The sequence below is a fragment of the Salvelinus alpinus genome, chromosome 18 (genome assembly GCF_045679555.1).
Source record: "Salvelinus alpinus chromosome 18, SLU_Salpinus.1, whole genome shotgun sequence".
In the NCBI taxonomy this organism is placed as follows: domain Eukaryota; kingdom Metazoa; phylum Chordata; class Actinopteri; order Salmoniformes; family Salmonidae; genus Salvelinus; species Salvelinus alpinus.
Genome location: NC_092103.1, coordinates 3,527,355 through 3,540,320, shown reverse-complemented (window position 1 = coordinate 3,540,320; position 12,966 = coordinate 3,527,355). Strand labels below are relative to the sequence as shown.

The 12,966-nt window shown below is 45.8% G+C and overlaps 1 pseudogene; it reads right to left on the bottom strand.

The window, feature by feature from the left end:
* Positions 1-479: 479 nt before the first annotated feature.
* The window catches only part of LOC139543528 (argininosuccinate synthase-like), a 44,713-nt pseudogene continuing 32,226 nt past the window's right edge, over positions 480-12,966 (bottom strand).

The window sequence follows — 12,966 nt, the reverse complement described above, 5'->3', positions numbered from 1 at the left end:
CTCATCACTTCCACTACAGTAGATGGCAGCTAGCCTAGCAACAAGGCCCAAACACACCAGTGCAACCAACCAACCCACTAGACAACAGCTTCATATACTTCCCTGATACCCTCAACCCCATCACAGAACATCTACAAACAAAGTCTTAAACATGTAGCCGTGAATTACTGAAGTGCGCTTAAGTGTGTCCATTTTCTCATATGAGGCCTGATATGACTGTTCTGTGCCAAAACAGCAAATCAAATATACTGAACCAATGTAAACATTTTCATTTACTCTCTAAAGCACAACATTAGTGTGGCAGCAATAGACACTCCAAAGATGTTTTATTAGAACCTACTGTAACACCTCCTAATATGAAATATTCAACTAGATAACTACTCTGGAAAGGCAAGATGGGTGAGAGAGTAAACGTTGGGAAGTCTAAAGCTGCTGGAGACACAGTGGAGAGAGAGAGAAGATGGTCCAAGTCTGACAGCCTAGTGCTTGGAGCGAGCTTCACCCTGCAAACGGTGGTGCTCCCTTAGCCTGCAGTGAGAGTGACAGAGAATGAGTTAATTGACAACAAAACATGTGGTTAACACTCAAGAAGCCTTCTTGAAAATATTCAAATTTTTGGGACACAGGCCTGACAGCGTTAATCTTGATGGATCCAGAGGCGTCACACGGCTAGTAGTCTCCCTGCACGTCCATACCGGGGAAAAGATTAGGGGTGCAAGATAAGTTGGTGTGTAAGCTTATGTGGTTGGGAAATAGCTCATACAACTGCTCATTCTAAGCTGAACAAGTGATTCAACACCCGTCTAGCCCACAGGAGACGTAGGATGATGAATTACATTATTAACCACAGGAATAATTGTATCATTGATGTTCCACTCGATGTAAAATGTCAAATCGATTTGTCTCAATGCATTTGCTCTTAATGTTTGATTTCAGAGGAAAAAACAATCACAAATACACAGACAAACAGGCACACAAGTCATTTGTAGACAAAATCCCAGTTGTCTATCAACTCCTAAGTAGATTAAATGTAGAGGAAATGGATTTAACCTGATGTTTTTCTGTCTGTAACCACTCTTTTGTAAGCAACTCCTGTGATGTAACCATGGTGCCTGTGAACATCTTCTATTATATAGGCCTCTTGTGGCTTGGTCCTTTCTCCTTCTCTGTGTGTATTTGTAAAGGTGTGAGAGAGAGTGTGTATGTGCTCTATGTAATTACAGTCATTTCTACCTGCAGCGCTGACCCCCTCCCACCCTCTGCTCCTCCTCCACTGGGCCCAAGCTGCTAATCTAAGACCTGCACTCATCCTTCAGAGACACACCGCACTGGAGGAAATCAAAGAACGACAGAATAAAGGCGACAGGGAGAGAAAAAAAAGAAGATGCCATCATCAACTCTCAAAACAAAGCTCCCTATCTAACTAACTACCATCTTATGAGTGCCGTCTATGAGACGTTGAATGGCTGTGGAAGATGGTTTCCAGAAGGTGAATACACAGAAAAACCCTGTGGTCTAATTGACTGCCAAACACCTAGCAGGCAACTTTGTGACATTTGTCCTAGATCAATGCAGTGTGTGTATGGTGCCGTACCACTGTATTAATGACATTGTTGAGAAGACGCAGGTAGCCGGCCGCCATGGTCTTACAGTCTAAGCCTGGGGTTGGAGGGTGAAATGATGCATGTGAGTGAGAGCGGGGCAGTTCTTCAGGTGGACTTTGGGCCACAATGGGATCCTTCACAGGACACTCAGCCCATCTGTTACCTCAGAATAGTGCCCCTAAGGACTCCTCTAGTGCAACTCAACACTCAGTCACCCTGACGTCAAGTCCCCCTGAGCCGCACGTCCAACAGGAGTGTGTGTGTGTGTGTGTGAGAGAGAGAGAGACAGAGAGCGAGTTTGTGTGCGTGTGCAAGTGTGTATGAGAGAGAGCGGTCAAGCTCTCAGTTGCACACCTCCCCCTGCTTAACTAGAATGAAACCTGTGCTTTGGCCCTAAAAGCAGAGCTCTAATCTCTATTGGCTGGAAATGCCATTAGCGGTGGCAGGGAGACGGAAGGAGGCATATGGGGGCTTTGCTTTGGTCAGCACTGAGCCAGCCCAGGGGGCATAGAGGGCACGGGGGTCAGGGGCCTGAAATGACTCACTTTTCCACAGCTAAGAGGCCATTGGGGGGGTTGGGGATGAGAGGACCCTCCAGAAATTGAGCTTGACACCCCTGCTCCGCACTCTGATGTCGTTGTAGCCAGTGTCCATTTATTGTTGGTGTGGGGTCAGTGGAGGATAAGGGCAAGTGACCAGAGCAAACAATGGAGATACTGATTATACTCTACCCATAGCCAGAGATAATGGGCATGCACACAATGCTATAGGTCCTGACCTGACCAGTTCCCTGTTGTAGAGGGATTTGGGCGACTCACGATGTAGACCTGGCCCTTGAAGACAGACAGCTGCACCTTGCCCTCCACACTCTCCTGGGACTTGTCTATGCAGTGCCGGACAAACTCACACTCCGGACTGTACCAGAAACCTGGGGACAACAAGAATAAGATGCTAGATAAAGGGACACTTCATTTCATGAACAGAGGAAAGTAGCCCCCACTCCTCTCCTACCCACTCCAGCTCACAGGGATGTTATGGGCTTCCTTAAGCCCCCATTAGTAGCCTGACTTAAGGGTGCACATATGTGATCCCCCCCCCCCCCACCCCCCCCTCAACCCCATCCTCCTTTCTCCTATCCCTATCTCATGTTAGCACTCCTCCCATCGCTCAAGGTGAGGCTCACACCCCTCCCCAGTCTTGACCTACCCAGGTGATCTGCTCTGTCTGGCTGAGGGACAGCTGGATGAGGGTGGTGATGGGTGGGAGGTTAGAGGGAAATAAGGCCATCTCCACGGGGTGGCTCGCTTGCTTTTCCATGCCCTTCCACCTCACTAGCTATCTCCATCCCAAGAAAAACCTGCTCACCCTTTCTCTTCCCACCGAGTCTGCACTGAGGTGAGTATCATACAGTCAGGACAGGGCTGAGTGGATGGATCCAGCCACAGCTGTCATCCCTGCCCTCTCGCTGTTTTGTTTAGGGAATTCTCTGTGCCTTTGGCACATGCAGTGGACCAGACAAGGACCAAGCCGAGACAGTGGTATTTCAAGTTAAGACCATAATGAGTTTAATTTATGCCCCCCTTTTGGAGGGAGATAGCTAGCGTCTGTACCTCTGTGGCTCTCCCTGACTTCCTGGTCTCTCTGCCTGGCCAGCTCCCTCCTCCCATGAGGGTTTCATTGCAGTGGCTCAGTAATCAGTCTCTAATGGCTGTGATGCTATTATAGGGATGAAGGCAGGCCAGCCGGGGGACAGGCGGGCTGGGGGATTAGGACACCTGAGCCAGGTGTACAGGCAGCTAGGCCCCAGTCATTCAGTCACAGAGATACACAACACACAACTTCTAGTGACAGTCACTCCTCACCTGTCAATCACCGTGATGACCACTGTGAGGTGTTCTGGCACAAAATCGCTGCCGTCTGCCATTCATCACCCATGTCAGGTGGGTACTACACATTGTTATGTATTTTGCATAGTTTTACCTATTTATTATCAATGTAAGGTGATTTGAAAGCAAGGGAAAGTTATATAAGGCTGGATAGAGACTGTTTTTGACCAATGATTTTGTGTGTTCTAGGAGAGAAAATAACACTGCCCACCCCTCCATATGAAGTGAATCCACCATTGCTGAATGTTCTGTGAGCATTGTTTTAATGTTTGGGGTTTTACTTGCGGTATTCTCCAAATGTACTGTTGTAAAGCATCTCAGAGAACTTGACAGCCAGGCCCTGCTTGATCCTCCTGACCTCGTGAGCGTGGTACCGGATGGTGCCTCCTGGGGTCTCATAGATACCTGGGGTAGCACACAAACATACACACAGAACAAGGTGAGGAAGAAAAAGGTGTAGAGACACATTGCCTTTCAAAATAGTAAAGGGTTGCCGGTTCGAATCCCAGTGCTGATGGGAGGGGAGTGAGCCAGCAACCGAAGGGTTGTTGGCATCAATATCTCAGGTGCCACCTACATGTTCCCTTGAGCAAGGCACTTAAACCCCTAAAAACTGCTCATTGTACTGCGGCTGCACTCTGCTTCAGCTTCTCCAACCTAATGTTTGTTTATGTGTACACTCAGGGGCCAGTTTATTAGGTACACCGTTCTAGAAAATGGTTCACTCCTATAGACAGTGAGTCACATGGCCGTGGCTTGCTATATAAAGTAGGCAAACAGGCATCGAGGCATTAAGTTACTGTTCGATTGAACATTAGAACGGGCAAAACGAGTGACCTAAGCGTATGCTTGTCGGTGCCAGTTACGTCGGTTCCAGTATCTCAGAAATAGCCGGCCTCCTGGGCTTTTCACGCATGACAGTGTCTAGGGTTTACCAAGAATGGTGCGACAGGCAAGGGCAAACAAAAACATCCAGTCAGAAGCAGTCCTGTGGGTGGAAACGGCTCATTTGATGAGAGGTCGAATGAGAATGGCAAGAGTCGTGCATTCTAGTGGGCCACAAACAGGCAAATAATGGCGCAGTACAACAGTGGTGTGCAGAACGGCGTCTCGGAACACACAACTCGTCGGTCCTTGTCACGGATGGGCTATTACAGCAGACGACCACACTGGGTTTCACTCCCATCACCTACACTGAACAAAAATATAAAAACGCAAAATGCAATCATTTCAAAGATTTTACAGTCCATATAAGGAAATCAGTCAATTTAAATAAATTGATTAGGCCCTAATCTATGGATTTCACATGACTGGGAATACGGATACCTTTAAAAAAAAAAGTAGGGGTGTGGATCAGACACGCATGACCATCTTTTGTCTCATGCAGCGCCACACATCTCCTTCACATAGAGTTAGGCTGTTGATTGTGGCCTTTGGAATGTTGTCCCACTCAATGGCTGTGCGACATTGGCGGAAACTGGAAAACGTTGTCATACACGTCGATCCAGAGCATCCCAAACATGCTCAATGAGTGAAATGCCTGGTGAGTATGCAGGCCATGGAAGAACTGGGACATTTTCAGCTTCCAGGAATTGTGTACAGATCCTTGGGACATGGGGCGGTGCATTATCATGCTGAAACATGAGGTGATGGCGGCGGACAAATGGCACGACAATGGGCCTCGGGATCTCATCACAGTATCTCTGTGCATTCAAATTGCCATTGATAAAATGCTGTTCAGGTGGCTGGTCTCAGGCGATCCCGCAGGTGAAGAAGACTGATGTGGAGGTCCTGGGCTGGCGTGGTTACACGTGGCCTCCAGTTGTGAGGCCGGTTGGACGTACTGCCAAATTCTCTAAAACGACGTTGAAAGCAGTTTATGGTAGAGAAATTAACACCCAATTCTCTGGCAACAGCTCTGGTGGACATTCCTGCAGTCACCATGCCAATTTCACACTGCACATTTTAGAGTGGCCTTTTATTGTCCTCAGCACAAGGTAATGATCATGCTGTTTAATCAGCTTATTGATATGCCAGGTGGATGGATTATCTTGGCAAGGGAGAAATGTTCAGTAACAGGGATGTAAACAAATTTGTGTTTTGTATTTATATATTTTTTCTGTATAGATTGGTGTATCTAATAAACTGGCCACTGAATGTATGCATATCGGGGGGTTGGATAAATAAGCAGAAGACATTTGTATCTCGCGTGAACATATAAAGTATATCTTATCTTCCGCTCCATCAGAACGTGGGGGGGGGAATTATCAGAAGAGGGCCATGGCGTTTCCTGTGTCCAAGATAACCTCATCCTTCCTTCCAGGACCAACTCAAATCAGACAGCTGTAATAGGCACCAGCCATCTTCACCCTCCTCCATTGTGGCTGGCAGACAGGCCAGCACCACTGTATCTCACCCCAGTCAGAATGAGCCTGTCGTGGGCAAATGACAGGGTAGGAAGCCCCCGCCTGCCCAGATCTAGGACCTGGGCTCTCCCTACCCTGCAATTTACCCCTATTGCACTGTTGAGGGGGACGGAGGGGGGAGAGGGGGGTGACAAGAGAAATGAAGCAGTCACTCAGCGGTCTGTCTTGAGGTGAATGAGGAGGAGAAGAAGAGAAGGCCAAAAAAAGAGACAGGAGCAGAGGAAAGAAGAGCAGAGTTGATATGTTTCTCTGTTCAAATAATTCCATTCAAATATGCTAAACCACTGGGACATCTCTGTTTATTCAACTATGGTTTGCATGTATAGACAGCATTATCAGGACAGATTGAAGGATGATATTTCTGTGGTGGAAGCCCTTCATCCTTTTCCAATACTTCAGTCTCTGTGATTTCACATCTGTGGATGGGCACCTTATGTTGAGTGTTGTTAAAATAGTACCTTTCTGTCCTTTACAATTATTGTCTTAGATGTAGCCTACCTGAAGGTGAGAAGGGGTGGGGAACCCAAACATAATCTGAAAATTGAGAAGCATTTACACAGCACCGCCAGCCCAAAAGAGGACAGCAAACCTGATAATCATCTAAACCTCAAAAGTGGCAATCTGAGCCACTAAGACTGGGTTTTGTGGCGAGCGCAAAGAGGACAAAATAGGGAAATTTCCACTGTTACCATCTGATAAAACAATTCAAACTGCCCTCTAACCCAATTTACCTCCAGCATCCCAAACTCAGAAGTTAACCTTTAAGTGTTATAATATTATACCTTAGCTAAACCAACTGCGGTTCAATTTAGGCAAACAAAAGGCCAGTGATTTCCAGGCATTAATCTTTTAAACAGTTTCTCTGTCTCTAGACCAAATCTGCTAGAGGGTTAGAGGGGTTAAGACTAAGCATTAACCCAACCTCGGCTGAGCTGGTACATGCCTTTGGGCGTACAGCCCACGCACACACACTTAAATTGCTTCCTTATGCTGTCAAATCAGTCTATTGCGCGCGAGATGGCGCTGTCTAACAAGATGAAAAGTCTTTGAACAAGCAAACACTGGAGAGCCAGTGGTCGAGAGCAAAATGTGGTCGAGCGAGCAGAGGATGGTTTCCTGCGAGCGCACAGGCAGCGGTAGCGCGCACATCAAACAAGTTGCAGGTGTGACTGAGTGAGCAGAACAAAATTGCCGCACGCAAACTATTAAATTCGAGAGCAGAGAGAACAGAGATTTTTGTTTTGCAGAGATACTTAATACATGTCAAGACTTAGAAGTTACTGCGCTCTCATAAATACATCCCCACATGGATTTCTCTAGACAACAAAAAAACGAATCTTGCTCTTGCAACTGCAATCTTTAACTCATTTTATTACAGGTCAAAATTCTAGCCAATGAGCATGGTCGTCATTAGTTAAAACAGCCACAAATTAATCATTATTATGGCTAAACCCAGCCTATTTCAAAAATGTATATTTTTTAAATCTGATTTTAAACACAACCCTAACAACACTGGTAACATTATGCCTAACCCTAACGTTAAATCAAGACCAAAAAGCTAAATGTAGTTTTCTTGATTTATTTATTTTGACCATAAAGCCAATTTTTACTTTGTGGTTGTTCAGGTAAGCGCGAAAGTTGTTCAGTAGAGAACCTAACTATGATTTCAATATTGAAATGCAAGTAGTTGGCTAGTTATTTGGTCTTCTGTTATTAAAGCAGGCTATTGATTAGGCAGCCTGTGTTAGCGTCAGGTAGCAGCTCGCTAACATAGTTAACGTTTAACCACATAAATTACTAGTGTCTTTGGTTTTTAGTAAGAGGATTGTAGCTTGAGCTATGTTAACGAGGGGTTAGTATGGAAGGAGAAATGTGAAGACCAGCATGGCAGGGAAGGCCCTCACTGCATCATTTTTTATTTTACCCTTATTTTACCAGGTAAGTTGACTGAGAACACATTCTCATTTACAGCAACGACATGGGGAATAGTTACAGGGGAGATGAATTAGCCAATTGTAAGCTGGGTATGATTAGGTTACCGTGATGGTATGAGGGCCTGATTGGGAATTTAGCCAGGACTCCAGGGTTAACATCCCTACTCTTAGGATAAGTGCCATGGGATCTTTAGGGACCACAGGGAGTCAGGACACCCGTTTAACGTCCCTTCCGAAAGACGGCACCCTACACAAGGCAACGTCCCCAATCACTGCCCTGTGGCATTGGGATGTTTTTTTAGACCAGAGGAAAGAGTGCCTCCTACTGGCCCTCCATTACCACTTCCAGCAGCATCTGGTCTCCCATCTAGGGACCAGCCCTACTTAGCTTAAGAAGCAAGCCAGCAGTGGGATGCAGGGTGGTATGCTGCGTGGTATGCTGCTGGCTATCCTTTGAGATAGTCTATTTGAAATACAGATTTGATTACTTTTACTCTGGCAATTTTTGTGCAGTTACAATAAAAGAGAATGACCTCTAACCATTCGCTCGCTCGCTCTCTGCAGGCCCACTTTCATTATGTGGTGGGGAACACTGGAGTTGGTGGCACCTTAATTGGGGAGAATGGGATCCTGGTAATGGCTGGAGCGGAATAAGTGGAACGTTATCAAATACATTTAACATGGTTTCCATGTGTTTGATGCCATTACATTCGCGCCATTCCAGCCATTATTATGAGCCGTCCTCCCCTTAGCAGCCTCCATTGGTGGGGAAGTTGTTCTCTGCTTAGCTGACATTGATAGGAGATACAGGAGTCCACTCTGTTCCAATTACATTGGTTCTCCTCTATGCACAGCACTGGTGACTTCCTGCATGTAACCATGACTTCTATCGATCACCCCGGTAACTTAATCATTAGTGGTACTGAGAGTTTAATCATTAGTGGTACTTTGACACTGTATGGAGGCATCATTATTAGGACATTTTTCACAGAGATTACATTTTATTGACTTTGACCAACTGCTGTCTATTTGGTTAGAAAGATGGTTCTATACTGAATGTGTACAAGTAGGTAAGGGATGAAGTGACTCTATAGGAGGATGGCTCTCCACAACAAGGGTTGGGCATGAAATGACAGCAGGCTGTTCAACACTGACGAGTGGTGTGGATTGGTACAGCTCACCTCAGTCCCACAAAGTATGTTATCACTTATTTGGTTAAATGATTATCCATATTTGCCTCATGATAAATGTACTGTTACCTTGAATGCAACACTTGGATGTTAACTTTTCAATTCCAATTGAATGCTATTTTCACCATCGAGAGCATCCTGACTGGTTGCATCACCGCCTGGTATGGCAACTAGCTTGGCCTCTGACCGCAAGGCACTACAGAGGGTAGTGTGTACGGCCCAGTACATCACTGGGGCCAAGCTTCCTGCCATCCAGGACCTCTATACCAGGCGGTGTCAGAGGAAGGCCCTAAAAATTGCCAAAGACTCCAGCCACCCTAGTCATAGATAGAGTATTTGTATTTCAAGTTTTGCAATATAGGCAACACAGTTTAAAATACCGTTATACAGTCGAATTTAACAGGTGAACAGTTGATATTTTACATTGAAGTAGGCCCTACTGTAATTGCATTTGTTTGTTTTTTTGCCTGCCTTATACAATGTTTGAGAAGTCACGGGCAGTCCTCTATATTTATGTCGGGGAAGTTGATGCAAATATTTGTATTTATTTAACCATTCTGCAGACATGTCCATGACATTTTGCCATTGTTTTCACTTTCAGAAACTGACAGTCGTTTTCCAGATACTGCATAAATTACTGCTAAAGATTAAATTATCCTGCCAACATAGTAAATAGACCGGTAGCTTATGTAGGCAAGACATAGAAACCCATTAATCTATCGAACAATCATTTGATCTTTTGCATGTCGTGGCCAAATGCCAATAGTTCCAAATTATACAGCAAGTAAAGAGCAATTTTGTTATCATAAAAGGTGAATGAGGGAGTTTCAGGTGGAGTTTTGCTTAGTTTTATGACAGGTCTGACATACAAAAATATTGAGATTTATACATTTGGGGCACGCCATACATATGCATGTTTCTGTTATAAATCAGACCTGTCATAAAACTGGGCAAAACTTCACCTGAGGTAATATGTACATGTAGGTAGAGGTAAAGTGACTACTGCTTGCCGTGTGGTAGCAGAGAGAACAGTATGACTAGGGTGGTTGGAGTCTTTGGCAATTTTTAGGGCTTTCCTCCTTCCTCTGACACCACCTGGTATTGAGGTCCTGGATGGCAGGAAGCTTGGCCCCAGTGAGGTACAGGGCCGTACGAACTACCCTCTGTAGTGCCTTGCGGTCGGAGGCCGAGCAGTTGCCATACCAGACGGTGATGCAACCAGTCAGGATGCTCTTGATGGTGCAGCTGTAGAACTTTGAGTATCTGAGGACCCATGCCAAGTATTTTAATTCTCCTGAGGGGGAATAGGCATTGTGGTCCCCTCTTCACAACTGTCTTGGTGTGTTTGGACCATGACAGTTCGTTGGTGATGTGGACACCAAGGAACTTGAAGCTCTCAACATGCTCCACTACAGCCCTGTCGATGAGAATGGGGGCGTGCTCTGTCCTCCTTTTCCTGTAGTCCACGATCATCTCCTTTTTCTTGATCACGTTGAGCGAGAGGTTTTTATCCTGGCACCACACTGCCAGGTCTCTGACCTCCTCCCTATAGGCTGTCTCATTGTTGTCAGTGATCAGGCCTACCACTGTTGTGTCGTCGGCAAACTTAATGATGATGTTGGAGTCGTGCTTGGCCATGCAGTCATGGGTGAACAGGGAGTACAGGATGGGACTGAGCACTCACCCCTGAGGAGCCCCAGTGTTGAGGATCAGCGTGGCAGATGTGTTGTTACCTACCCTTACCACGTGGGGGCGGCCCATCAGAAAGGCCAGGATCTAATTGCAGAGGGAGGTGTTTAGTCCCAGGATCGTTAGCTTAGTGATGAGCTTTGAGTGCACTATGGTGTTGAACACTGAGTTGTAGTCAATGAATAGCATGCTCACATAGGTGTTCCTTTTGTCCAGGTGGGAAAGGGCAGTGTGGAGTGCGATTGAGATTGTCATCTGTTGATCTGTTGGGGCGGTGTTGATGTGAGCCATTACCAGCCTTTCAAAGCATTTCATGACTACAGAAGTGAGTGCTACCGGTCTGTAGTCATTTAGGCAGGTTACCTTAGTGTTCTTGGGCACAGGGACTATGGTGGTCTGCTTGAAACATGTTGGTATTACAGACTCGGTCGGGGACAGGTGGAAAATGTCAGTGAAGACACTTGCCAGTTGATCAGCGCATGTTCTGAGTACACGTCCTGGTAATCCGTCTGGCCCTGCGGCCTTGTGAATGTTGACCTGTTTAAAGGTCTTACTCACATCGGCTCATGGAAGTAATTTAGCCCATCTGGTAGGCTCGTGTCACTGTGCAGCTCACAGCTGTGCTTCCCTTTGTAGTCCATAAAAGTTGGCAAGCCCTGCCACATCCGACAAGCGTCGGAGCCGGTGTAGTACGGTTCAATCTTAGTCCTGTATTGAAGCTTTGCCTGTTTGATGGTTCGTCGGAGGGCATAGCAGGATTTCTTCTCAGCTTCTGGATTAGAGTCCCGCTCCTTGAAAGCGGTAGCTCTACTCTTTAGCTCAGTGCGGATGTTGCCTGTAATCCATGGCTTTTGGCTGGGGTATGTACGTACTGTGGGGATGATGTCATCGATGCACTTATTGATGAAGCCAGTGACTGATGTGGTGTACTTCTCAATGCCATCGGAAGAATCCCGGAACATTTTCTAGTCTGTGCTAGCAAAACAGTTCTGTAGCTTAGCATTTGTGTCATCTGACCACTTCCGTATTGAGTGAGTCACTGGTACTACCTGCTTTAGTTTTTGCTTGTGAGCAGGAATCAGGAGGATAGAGTTATGGTCAGATTTGCCAAATGGAGGCCGAGGGAGAACTTTGTACGCGTCTCTGTGTGTGGAGTAAAGGTGGTATAGAGTTTTTTTCTCTGGTTGCACATGTAACATGCTGGTAGAAATGAGGTAAAATGGATTTAAGTTTCCCAGTCGGGGGGGTCCCAAGTCACTAGGACCGCCGCCTCTGGATAAGCAATTTCGTATTTGCTTATGGTCTTATACAGCTCGTTGAGTGCGGTCTTAGTGCCAGCATCGGTTTGTGGTTGTAAATAGACAGCTACAAAAAATATAAACACACTATTTACCAAGAGAGGTCTACAACTTATCATGCGATACTCTACTTAAGGCGAGCAAAACCTCAAGACTTCATTAATATTAGATTTCGTGCACCAGCGTTTAATGACAAAGACACAGACCGCCACCTTGTCTTACTGGAGGCAGCTGTTCTATCTTGCCGATGCACGGAAAACCCAGCCAGCTGTATGTTATCCAGATATTACAGTTAAGATCCCATTGGTAGGATAGTCTTGATCGGAGCTCATCCAGTTTATTATTCAATGATTGCACGTTGGCTAATAGGACTGATGGTAGAGGCGGGTTACCCACTCGCCGTCGGATTCTTACAAGGCACCCCGACCTACAACCCCTATATCTCCATCTCTTCTTCATGTGAATGACAGCGATTTGGGCCTTGTTCGGTGTCTGAAGTAAATCCTTGACGTCCGACGCGTTAAAGAAAAAGTCTTTGTTCAGTACGAGGTGAGTAATTGCTGTTCAGATATCCAAAAGTTATTTTTGTTCATAGGAGACGTTGGCAGAAACATTATGTACAAAATAGCGTGAAAAAAACACACAATTGGTTAGGAGCCCGTAAAACAGCAGCCATCTCCTCCGGTGCCATTATTATATTGCTTATGTATGAAGTGTTAGCAGTTGATGTTATTCTTCAATAACCCAGACCCCAAACCAAATCAGGGAGAGAAAAAATAGGTTTATTCAAAGAGGACAAATCATGGATGTTATGTTTGGAAGTAGATGGTTCATTCTCCCCTGTCCTCAGTGATTCTCTCCTCCAGTGATTCTCTCCACAGAACAAAGGGACAGGATATAGTTTTATAACCCAAACCTAGCCTGTGGTGAATCAATTAG